The sequence below is a fragment of the Peromyscus leucopus genome, chromosome X (assembly GCF_004664715.2).
Source record: "Peromyscus leucopus breed LL Stock chromosome X, UCI_PerLeu_2.1, whole genome shotgun sequence".
In the NCBI taxonomy this organism is placed as follows: Eukaryota; Metazoa; Chordata; class Mammalia; order Rodentia; family Cricetidae; genus Peromyscus; species Peromyscus leucopus.
In genome coordinates this window covers 80,520,948-80,532,378 of record NC_051083.1, presented here as the reverse complement: position 1 = coordinate 80,532,378, position 11,431 = coordinate 80,520,948, and the positions used below count along the sequence as shown (strand labels likewise).

Below are 11,431 nucleotides of genomic sequence, written 5' to 3'. Positions count from 1 at the left end.
AAATGAAAAACTACCTTAAAGAGGAAATAAAAATTTTCCTTAAAGAGGAAATGAAAAACTCTCTTAAAGAGGAAATAAAAACTTCCCTAAAAGAGTAAATGAAAAACTCTATTAAAGAGGAAATAAAAAAACTTCCTTAAAGAAATGGAAGAAAAAACGAACAAAAAATGGGAAGAAATCAAATCAAGCCAAGAAAAAGCAATTAAACAGATGAAAGAAACATTCCAAGATCTGAAAAATGAATTTGAGACAATAAAGAAAACACATGCTGAGGGAATGCTGGAAATAGAAATCCTGACTAAACGAACAGGAACTACAGAAGCAAGCATAACCAACCGATTGCAAGAGATAGAACAGAGAATCTCTGACACTGAATACACGATAGAGAAAATAGATTCGTCAGTCAAAGAAAACACTAAAGACAAAAAAGTAACACAAAACGTCCAGGAAATTTGGGACACCATGAAAAGACCAAACCTAAGAATAATAGGGATAGAAGAAGGAGAAGAATACCAACTCAAAGGCACAGAAAATATATTCAACAAAATCATAGAAGAAAACTTTCCTAACCTAAAGAAAGAAATACCTATGAAAATACAAGAAGCTTACAGAACACCAAATAGGCTGGATCCAAAAAAAAAAAAAAGTCCCCTCGCCACATAATAATCAAAACACTAAACACACAGAACAAAGTAAAAATATTAAGAGCCGCAAAGGAAAAAGACCAAGTAACATATAAAGGCAAACCCATCAGAATAACACCAGACTACTCAATAGAGACTATGAAAGCTAGAAGATCATGGACAAATCTCATGCAGACACTAAGAGACCACGGACGCCAACCCAGACTATTATAACCAGCAAAACTCTCAATTACCATAGGCGGAGTAAACAAAATATTCCAGGATAAAACCAGATTTAATCAATACCTGTCCACAAACCCAGCCCTACAGAAAGCACTAGAAGGGAAAATTCAACCCAAAGAAGCTAAACACATCCATGAAAAATCAAGCAATAGATAATCCCACACCAACATACACCACAGAAGGACAACACAACACAACCACAAAAAATAACAGTGAATTAACAATCACTGGTCATTAATATCCATCAATATCAATAGTCTCAACTCACCTATAAAAAGACATAGGCTAACAGAATGGATAAGAAAACAGATCCCATCCATCTGCTGCATACAAGAAACACACCTTAACTTCAAAGACAGACACTACCTCCGAGTAAAGGGCTGGGAAAAGGCTTTCCAAGCAAATGGACCTAAGAAACAAGCTGGTGTAGCTATCCTAATATCTAGAGTAAAAGGATGTTTCAAAAGAGAAGAAGTCTTGTGGCAATGCCTCAGTGGTCCAGGTAACTACCAGAACTCGGAAATCCATGACGGAGACTAAGGCAGCAGAGACAAAACATATAGATGTACATACAGGAAATAATAAAGAAAAAGTCAGTAAAGCCAAGAAGAACAAAAGAAAGGTGGATGCTGAAGCCCATTCGTCAGATGTGCCTGTGAATGAGGAACCAGTGACAAAAAAGTAAAAAAAGATGGAAAGCAAATCCAAAAATAGTACTGAGGTGCCAAAGGATGACAGCAAGACAGAGGAGACTAAGGGGGATAATAAAAAGCAAAATACTTCCATTAAAAAAGGTGCAAAGAAGAAACCTCAAAAAGGTAAATCAAGTGAGAAGGGCGGTAGACCTGATCAGGAGATGCAGAAGGAGACAGCTCCGGCAGAGCCTCCTTCCATGGAGCTGGCTCAGGAGGAGGTCTCTTCTGGTCCTGCGCTCACTCAGGTGGTGGTCACCCCTACAGTCTCTACACAGCCCAGGCTTCCTTCTCCCATGGATATTGCTCAGACTGGGCCTGCTCAGATGGAGCTGCCTTCTCCCCTGGGGCCTCCTCAGAGGGAGCTGCCTCCTCCCCTGGAGCCTGCTCAGAGGGAGCTGCCTTCTCCCCTGGAGCTTCCTCAGAGGGAGCCACCTCCTCCCACGGAGCCTCCAGGGATGGAACAGCCTCTTCCCATGGAGCTTACTCAGATGGAACAGCCTCCTCCCATGGAGCCTGATCAGATGGAGCCTCCTCCTCCCATGGAGCCTGCTCAGAGGGAGCTGCCTCCTCCCATGGAGTCTCAGCGGGGACATTGTCAGAAGAGGCTGCTTTGTCCTTTGTACCATGCTCAGGTGGAGGTTCCTCAGACAGGGCCTCCTCACATGGGATCTGTTCAGAAAGAGCCTCCTGCTGTCATGGAGCCACCTCTTCAAGTGAAACCAGTCACCAAAAGGTCTTCTCCCCGAAAAGAGAGTACCAAGGAGAAGTCGGGCATGCGGAGTGAGGTGGTGCGGCAAGAGCAAGTACTTATTGAAGTTGGCTTGGTGCTTGTTAGAGATAACCAGCTTCTGAAGGGAAGCAGGCATGCATAGGATCTTCCAAAGGGAGACTCAAGAAGAGACGAGACACCTAAGGACCAAGAAATTGGCTCTGATGGGGAAGGAAATAAAATGGCCCCTCTCAAAACAGAAGAAGCTGACAAGAGTCTAGCTACGCTTGCTGCTCCCAAGGAATCTACCAGTGTCTTATCCACGGAACAAAACTCAAATGGGTCAGGTGGTGAAACGTTACATGCTAAGTGTCAGACTGGTTCAGCTGGGCTTTGTGAAATGGAAGTGGACACTGAGCAGAACCCAGACAGTGTCCCTGTGAAAATCTCAGCACCCGAACCGGTGTCACCATTGCCTCCTGTCCCATCACCAATCGTAATGGCCTCGCCTCCTATCACTTTGGCTGAAAACGAGTCACCAGACATTGATGAAGACGAAGGCATCCACAGCCATGATGGAAGTGACCTGAGTGATAATATGTCCGAGGGAAGTGATGATTCTGGGCTGCATGGGGCTCGGCCAGTGCCACAAAAAGCAAGTTCAAAAAGTGGGAAGGAGGAGTTGGCAGTTAAAATAACCGAGGGAGAGTTTGTTTGTATTTTCTGTGATCGGTCTTTCAGAAAGGAAAAGGATTACAGCAAGCACCTCAATCGCCATCTGGTTAATGTATACTTCCTTGAAAAAGCAGCCAAGGGTCAGGAGTAGTGAGCCGGCCGGTGGAGGGCGGCTCGTCACAGTTTGTAAACAATGCCTCACTTTTAGTTTAAGGCAGTAGACACACACAAGCTCGCTTTAATTAGTGTCCAGTGCTGATTCTTAAGTGACATTATTTCCTTAGGACTGTATGTGTTACCTAGTGACTTGCAAAAACCTTAGCAAATCCTAGGGAGTTAATGTAAGAAAACAGATACTTAATCTGTTAGCTTGTGCAGTGCAGTGAAGAAAGGCGTGATGGTAGGTGACGTTCTCCGGGGTGTCTACCTGTGTGGAACCGGTCGGGTGTTCTGCCCTTTTCACTTCACTTGCTATTTTTAGTTCCTTGTTTAGGCTGATAATAATTGGCGTAGCAAATTACTTGAAGAATTTGCCTGCTTTATATAAGTAAAGTTAGCACTTAAAGGTTTCTTTAGAGATGAGAAAAGACATTTAAATTGAAGAAAAATTCTTTCAACAGTGGACATTGTATCTGTCCAGGTAATTGTTTCCTGACTTATGGTCGATATTTTGTGCTTCTATGTTAATCATTATGAAAAGTGATTTTTGGTGGGTTTTTAATTTTTTTTTTTATTTTGGTGCTTTACTGGCTTAAGATGTTGCACATGGTTTTTTGTTTTTCTTTTTTAATCTATGCAGTTAATTCCCCCCCTAGAGATAGCATTGTGTTTAATAGTAACACTTCATACATATATGCATGATATTTTTTTTTCTTTTTGGGGGTTACTTTTAGGCTTGTTTGCAAAAGGGCCATTTTTCTTTGCTGCAGTTGTCTTTTTTGCAGAACAATAGTGTGTGCAAGTTTATGAGCAATGGAACATGCAGGTTCAATCCATTGTTTTTATTTTTTTAATCTTAACCTCTTGATCTATGCCAGAAGCAGTTTCATGTAAGTTATTTTGATGGTGAGCATATGTGTAATTCTACAGCTCTCTGGGTCTGGTTTTTGCAGTAAGCCACTAGATCCCATATTGAACACAATTTAATCTCAGTATCAGCCATTAGAGTTTTTTTACTTTGCTGTTTCTAGCTTATTTCTTACAGAGTGAGAAGTTATTCTTTGAAGAGTTTCTTTTTTCAATAGATGGTTGATGTTGGGATGGTTACTCAAATCAAGTGATGAGTGATGAACTCCAAGTCATCCTTGGAAATAGCAAATCTGTAGCCCAACATAATTATCCTTTAAACTAGAGAATATCACTTGTGAGATAACCATCATGGCCACATGGCTGATCTAGAGTGGAGTGCTGAGTTCTGGCAAACAGCTGCATCTTTCTTCCAGTGAGTACCTGAACAGGGCTGATGTGAATTATGTACTGTCCAGATTTTAAGAATCATACTTTCTCAGGGATCTCCACAAACTAGTGGGTATCCTCGCCGCTGCCCCTGTGAGACAGCCTCTGTACGGGAGAGGCCTCATGTGACTTTTTCCCTGGTGTTCCTCTGGGGACACCTGTAAGAAACTGCATGCTCCAGAACCAGCTCTCATGTCCTTTGGCCAATGCTGGAGTGTGAAATAATCCAATGTGGGATTTTTCTTACTAGAAGTAAACAAAGGATGATCCCAATCGGGAATCGTGACTTTTTTTTTTTTTTTTTTTGATGATGGTCATGTTCTGTTTTAAAATACCCTATGCGTATTTCATTTATTTTCTTTTACCTGGCGATCTCTGAGCAGGCTTCAGATTTTGACAGTTGATGAAAGATACGACAACCATTAATGTGTGGGTGAAAAACTTGGTGAAATTCTGAGTGAAGTTTTAGTTACAGTTGATTGAACTTGGAATTGACTGGGAGGCCAAAGATTTAAAAAGCAGAAGATTCTCTCAAGACACAAGTTGTGTGATAATAGTGTGTTTTGTGTGTGTGAATGAGAATTTGTAAATGTTGAATTCTAGGCTCTGACAATCATTGTCAGTGCAGATCAAGCTGCAAGTATTTATGTTTTAAAACTTAAATTATAAAGCTAGTTACATCTTTCTAACAACTAGTTTTAATGTTTATGAGCATATTTTACCTACATTACCTTTTCAGGATGTTGAGAAAGATGCATCACAAGCACAGGTTGGAGGCTGGGGGCTAGATGGTTTTGAGGAAGAGGTCTTGGTGGACTCTTTCATAGAGCAAAGGGAAGCAATGCCTTCTGGGAAATGAGCTAAGTTTTAATCTAGTCTTTAAGATTAGAAGTCAAAAACAAAAATATTAAGGAAAGGAAAACCTAATTGATCTCTGAAGTATTGTTATGTGGAATTGAGTGGGACTTTTGAGGCCTTTCTTCCAGAAAACAAGGACTTGGTTGTCAGGCCTATATTAGGCCTAAACCTTGGTGCCATGTATTTGTACTTAAATCATTTCAATGGAAAGTGTCTTAGTGATTGGAACTTCTAGTGCAGTTTGGAGTTCTTCCATTTGAAAAATGTGATATTTGCATGGGATTGTTTGAATCTTGTTTTCTAGTCCCTCCCCATCACCACCCTCATAGTCTGAAGGTAGATTTTTCTCTTGATAATGAACAAAAAAAGTGAACATCTTGTTTGTAAATAGGTATCTAGTAACTAGTGGTAAACTTGAAATGGTAGAATTCTTTAAAGCCTAATTCTAGGTAGCCTTAGGAAAATGTATCTTAATTATTTTTGAACCTGTATTCACCTTGTTTTTTTCAAATATCTTAAGTTATATTTTCTTTTTCAGAGCTGCTTCTTATTTGGGGCTACTTTTTTTTTTTTTTAAATTGAGGCGTAATTCATAAAAGGGTATATTGTTTTGATGAGACTTTTTGCTACTGTGGCTGGATGTCTTTCTTTAGTCTTCCAAGAAGGGCCATTTTACTTTTTTAGAGTTACTTTTTAAAGTCATGAGGTCAACAACTTGGACTACTATGCATGTAAGTGCTAATGCAAATTAAAGCCCAAGTTGACCTCCAGCAGCAGTTCATTCTATGTTGACAGTGAGAGAACACTTTGCCTGTTAGGATACTGTTACTCCTGGACTGAAATGCTGAAGAAACCCCTCCCCCTATTTTGTTTTTTGCAAAAATCAAGGTATATTCTAGGGTTTCCTGGTTGACCTCAACAGATAAACTGAGATGATAGTCTTAGTTCAGAAATGATCTGAATGTAGATTTACAGTCTACGCGTACAGCTGGCTAAGTGAGATCACTTTCACAGTTCTGCATGTATCCCATCGGCTCCCCATTAGTCACTGAACTCTTAAAACTGGTATTGTGACATTATCACAATGTTTTGCGCCAATTTTATAAACTTTACAGTGCAATATGTGTTCCTTTTCTGAGGCAAACCAAAGGTATATTTCTCAAGGTTCTGCTGCTATCAGCAGCGTTGATGGAGGATTTTTTTATACATTTGTAATAGATAGAAATAAACCAGAAAAAAGAAGAAAAAAAAAGTGGTGGAGGAAAAAGTGAACACTGCAAGAATACTCAAAAGGACTGAGTGTTGCAAACACCAAGAATGGCTTTGCATAGTAAATGGAATAGAACATCTCTGAACTATAGCTTACTTTTCCTGGTTTGGTCTGACAGAATGATTGAATGCTTTTGTACAAAAATCAGAGCCTTAAAAACAAGGATTTGGTGAGATTGTAAAATGGTGTGCCACTTTGGCAAAACAGTTTGGTGGTTGGTCAAAATGCAAACATTGTTACTCTGTTACTCAACAATTCTACCCTTAGGAATATATCCTCAAACTACTGAAAATGTGCACCTATGAAACATGTACATGAAGGTTTACAGCAGTGTGTTGCTAATAGTAAAAAAGTTAAAAGAACTCAAATAGCTATCAAATACTGGAGAGAAATAAAATGTGGCTTAGTCATACAATAGAATATTATTAAGACATAAAAATGAATGAGAAACTGAAAGATTAAATAACTTTGGTGAACCTTCATAATTTCATTTGTAGATCTTTCCATTTCTAATTTATAAATACATTTGGGGTCATAAATTATAAATGTACTGTCTCCTATCAACATTGTATACTTCTATTTGATGATTTCTGTGTCAAACATTATATGGAAATGTTTCCAAGTATTTTCTGTATTAACTGTGAATGAATAGAACAAAATAAATTGTCTGTGATGGAAAAAAAAAGAGTCACCTATGTGATAGTCACTGGGAATTGATATGTTCATTTTTTGTGATGCAGCAAGACAATGACTGAGACAAAGGGCTTGGAACAGTTTCTGACTCTATGAGTCTCCACCCTTTGGGGGTTGAAAAACTTTTTTACAGTTTACATTGAAATTCATAGCAATGGCAAAACTTCAGTTAAGAAATAGCATTGGGAAAGTTGAGAACCAGTGACTTGGAGAATATTTCTCCTTACACAAGGTCTATTCAGGTTTTAGAAAGTATGTCTAGCCTCCTTGTTTTTGCTAAAATTGTTAAGATTAAGCTATTTGGATAAACTGAGGCATATAAATGTTTTATATTGATACTAAAAGGAACTTAGAGCACTTCCACTAACATGACCATTTTGTTTTGGTTTCTTTACTGAACCTCTATTTGATATTAGAAGGGCTTCAATTTAAAATCATTGTTTTTGAGGCTACTTATTGTAGATTGTTAGAGAACTTAAGTAAATAGTCATAAATACGCAAGTTCTTTAATTATAGTCATGCTAAGTACTGATGTAATTAATTACAGGGATAAGATTACTCAGTCCCTTGTATATGTTTTCAGAGTTGAGTTTAAACAAGTAACTACAAACATAGTTTGTCTATTCATATATACATGGACTGTGCTCATACTTAAGAGATCTATATAATATGGCATTTAAAATGTTGATCTAAAAGCTTATTATATCAGATAGACTTCAAGATCCTAGCAGTGACCCAAGGTCTCCACTTGGATTATGGCAATACTCACCACCGGGCAAGATGCCTCAATGCAATGTGTGTTACCAGGACCTGTCCCAGATCATGGACAAGCAGCAGGACACTGTTGAATTGATTCTACCAATTTTGTCTAGACAAAGTAAAATCAGTCTTCCTGTGCACCTCTTCCACAGGAGAAACTCTCCCTTATGGGCCTGATAGCTGAAGTAGAGTGATTCTGTTCTGATACACTATGAAGACCTGGGTATAATTGGAAGCTGCTTGGTATGCACTCAGACATGATTTATCCTTTTTAGATCTCTGATAGCACTGATACCTAGGCTAGCTATAACTTTGTTAGCTTGCCAGCATCAGACAAATAGATCCTTCTGCAAGGCTATAGCCAGCTTGTTAGCTTATTTTTAAGAATATGTTTTAAGATATATAAAGGCCTGAGGATATGAAAGATTATAAGCTTTGAAGATCTCAGAAAATGATTTATGATATAAATGCAAATTGTAAAGAGACAAATGATTTAGGTTATAAGAAATGTTTTGGATTGCTCCCCTTCTATGATATTAACAGTTTAGAGCTTAACATTTAATAGAGTTCTGATAAGCTGGTAGAGCAATGACTACTTACTGTTCAATAACAAGCTCAGACTCAACATTTTAGATTTATTTTGGTCATCTAAATGTAAATTTAAAAGTGCTTTTCATCAGGCCAAAAAAAAAAATCTCTGTCCAATTTATACCTGGCTCTCTGGACAGAGGAAAATGCCCATGCTTTTTAACCCAAATCTGTAGCTCTTGCTAGGACTCAAAGATATGAGTGTACTTCTGCTGTTTTACAGATAATCACCTGATTTGTCTATGATGTGGATTTTGGTAGACTAATAATACTAATGTGTCTAAAACTTTTATGTCTTTTTGTAAGATAGTTAGAGTAGGCCTCAGAGGATTAAAAGACTCATAAAACCTGGATGTGCTTCACAGAGTCAGAAGGATTCCAGATATGTACAACTTAAAATTTCCCCACTTGTCTATTCCTAAGGATGATATTTTTTCTCTCCTAGTCTCAGGACTCCTGGTCATCCCAATTACTAAGAATGTGTGCCTAAGAATTCTAAATAAGTTCATAAATTTGAACTTCTGTTCCTAGTTTAAATTTGTCTCAACAGTTTTCTACTTGGTTGGCAGACATCTCCAAGTTTAAGTTGCTGACTACACTGCTCTGGACAACTATGAGCTCTGGACTTGCTAAAACCTGATGTGGACCAGCCCAGCCAATGTTCCCTATCTCTACAGCTGAGTCAGATAGCCGCATGCTTTTGACAGATGCTCCATTGTCCAGCCTTTGACTAGCCTTTCAGCCTTTTGGGGACTGTGACAATGGTGCCCCAAATGTCAGCTCGAAGAAGTTCCAGATAAGACTATGTTGTCCCATGTTTCACACCCAAAATAGGTTGTAATACTGGATGAAAAGGAAACTCCCTGGCATAGGGGCAAGATGGCTTATTGGAATACCAGGAATATAGGTTCAGAATTGTCAGTTGATATATTTATTAACTGAAATGTCTCTGCAGTAAAATAAGACACTTGACCTTCCTTGTGCAGAACCAAAGAGTTTTATATAAGATTATAATCTGGTTGTAGATCAAAGATCAGAACTATAGGGCCTCAAGAATTATGATAGATACAGATGTCACTGCCCTAGAAAAATCTGTTAGCTAATGGTTCTTATGTTGCAATACCCTTGGACCCCTGGACAGGTAGGACTCATGATTGAGTCCTATTATTGGTACTTGTGAAGGGGGTAATCTGGGGGCCCCCAAACAGCTTGACTCTACAGCTACCATGACAGGCTTAAAGGCCCAGACACAGCTTCTGGCAGGTAACCCCTGGACCCCAGAAAAGCCATGAGCTGATCCCACGCAGCAGGGCCTGCATCTAAGAGGAAATAGTTCACATTTCAAACATTCCCTATACCCCTAGACAAATGTCAGGCAACCAGGGTCCCAAACCCTGGAAATCCCCTCCCCCCAACCTCTGGTATGATATAAAACCCATGCTGCCTGGACTCACTGCTGCATTTGGCCAGACGAAGAGACCAAGCTCTGGTGTTGGTTTTAAATAAGTGGTGTGGCAGTGAAATGTTATTCATTAAGCAGTGCTGTTACCATGTGAGAAAGGTCACAAGGCACAAAATCCATTATCAGAGCTTTATTGGGAGAGACAGAAGAGAACATGGCTAGACCTGTTGGAGCAACACATGCAGACAAGGGAGAGATGGGGGAAGAAGAGAGAGCAAAAGAGAGGGGAAGAGTCTGTGAACATGTTTTTAAGGATTTCTCTGCACATGTGCATGTAGGCTTATGGAGTTATGCCACACATGTGCAGATTGTGTGACCATGTAGTACATGAATGATTTAAGACATAAGGTGCGGCGATCTTGTTGACCAGTGAGAAAGAACGACCACCACTCAAGGATTCTTCTCAAATCACACTTTATTGGAGAGCCTTTTGATTAAGGGAGAGCTGGAAGCAAGGGGCCCCGAGCACTAAAAGCAGCTGTTTATATAGGGAAAAGAAGCACGGATCGCTCCTTGACTGGCTGAAATTAGCTTGCCACCACCAGGCACCACAGGATTGGCTAGGGACCAATATATAGCTTGCGCATGCATAAAGCCGAGGCGCGTATTTCATCGAAAGCATTGTCTTATAAGTTATAAATCTTCAGAATGCAAGGAAGTCAGTGCCATCTTATAATGGCGATTGTCCCGGCTCCCTGCAGTTCCCCCTTTTTGTTTAAATATAAGAGCAAAATGAGGACTTGCTCCAATTCAGGTCCCTACCTCATGATGTGTGGACCGATCGAGGGAGGCCTAGGGCCAGATAGACACTCCTTCTCTGGTGCAATGGGATCAAGCCCTCGGAGGTGCAAAGGCAGTGCTAAGGCCAAGACAACTCTACTTGCCTAACCTTGTGCAATGGGCAATTCTGTCCCTGAGGGTGCAACGGCCGAGTAGGTCAATTGCTCTTTAAGGCAGAAAGCCAAATTTGAGGGGAGGAGCCACACTCCAATGCAGCCAATGCTTGAGAAATAATCACCTTGTCCCTTTTGGTTTGGGCTCGCAAGCGACAGACCAGCCATAAGCAAACCGCGCATCCTCCCAGGCAGCACGCTAAAAACATCCCTACCCCCACCCATTCCTTAAACAGGGAAACAGCGGAGGTGATCCAAGATGTCATTCCCTTGGCCAGGCTAAGGTCCACTCATGTGGAATTGATTGCAATCACAGCACGCCGGAGGCCTCCAAGGAGAACATCAAACTCCTCAGACCAGTTCCCTGCAAGATGTAAAGACAAGGAGCGAGACAAATTGGCAGCTCTAGTATAGTTTTCATACGGCACACTGGTAATGCACAGCACATTAAATTTCCATTCACAGCCCAACTGAGCCAGCTGCCAGAGCATATCCAGTTGTTCTTGGA

At 40.1% G+C, this 11,431-nt stretch overlaps 1 pseudogene; it reads left to right on the top strand.

The window, feature by feature from the left end:
- The first annotated feature begins 1,326 nt into the window (after positions 1-1,326).
- Positions 1,327-3,200, top strand: LOC114685251 (annotated as a pseudogene).
- The last annotated feature ends 8,231 nt before the right edge of the window (positions 3,201-11,431 follow it).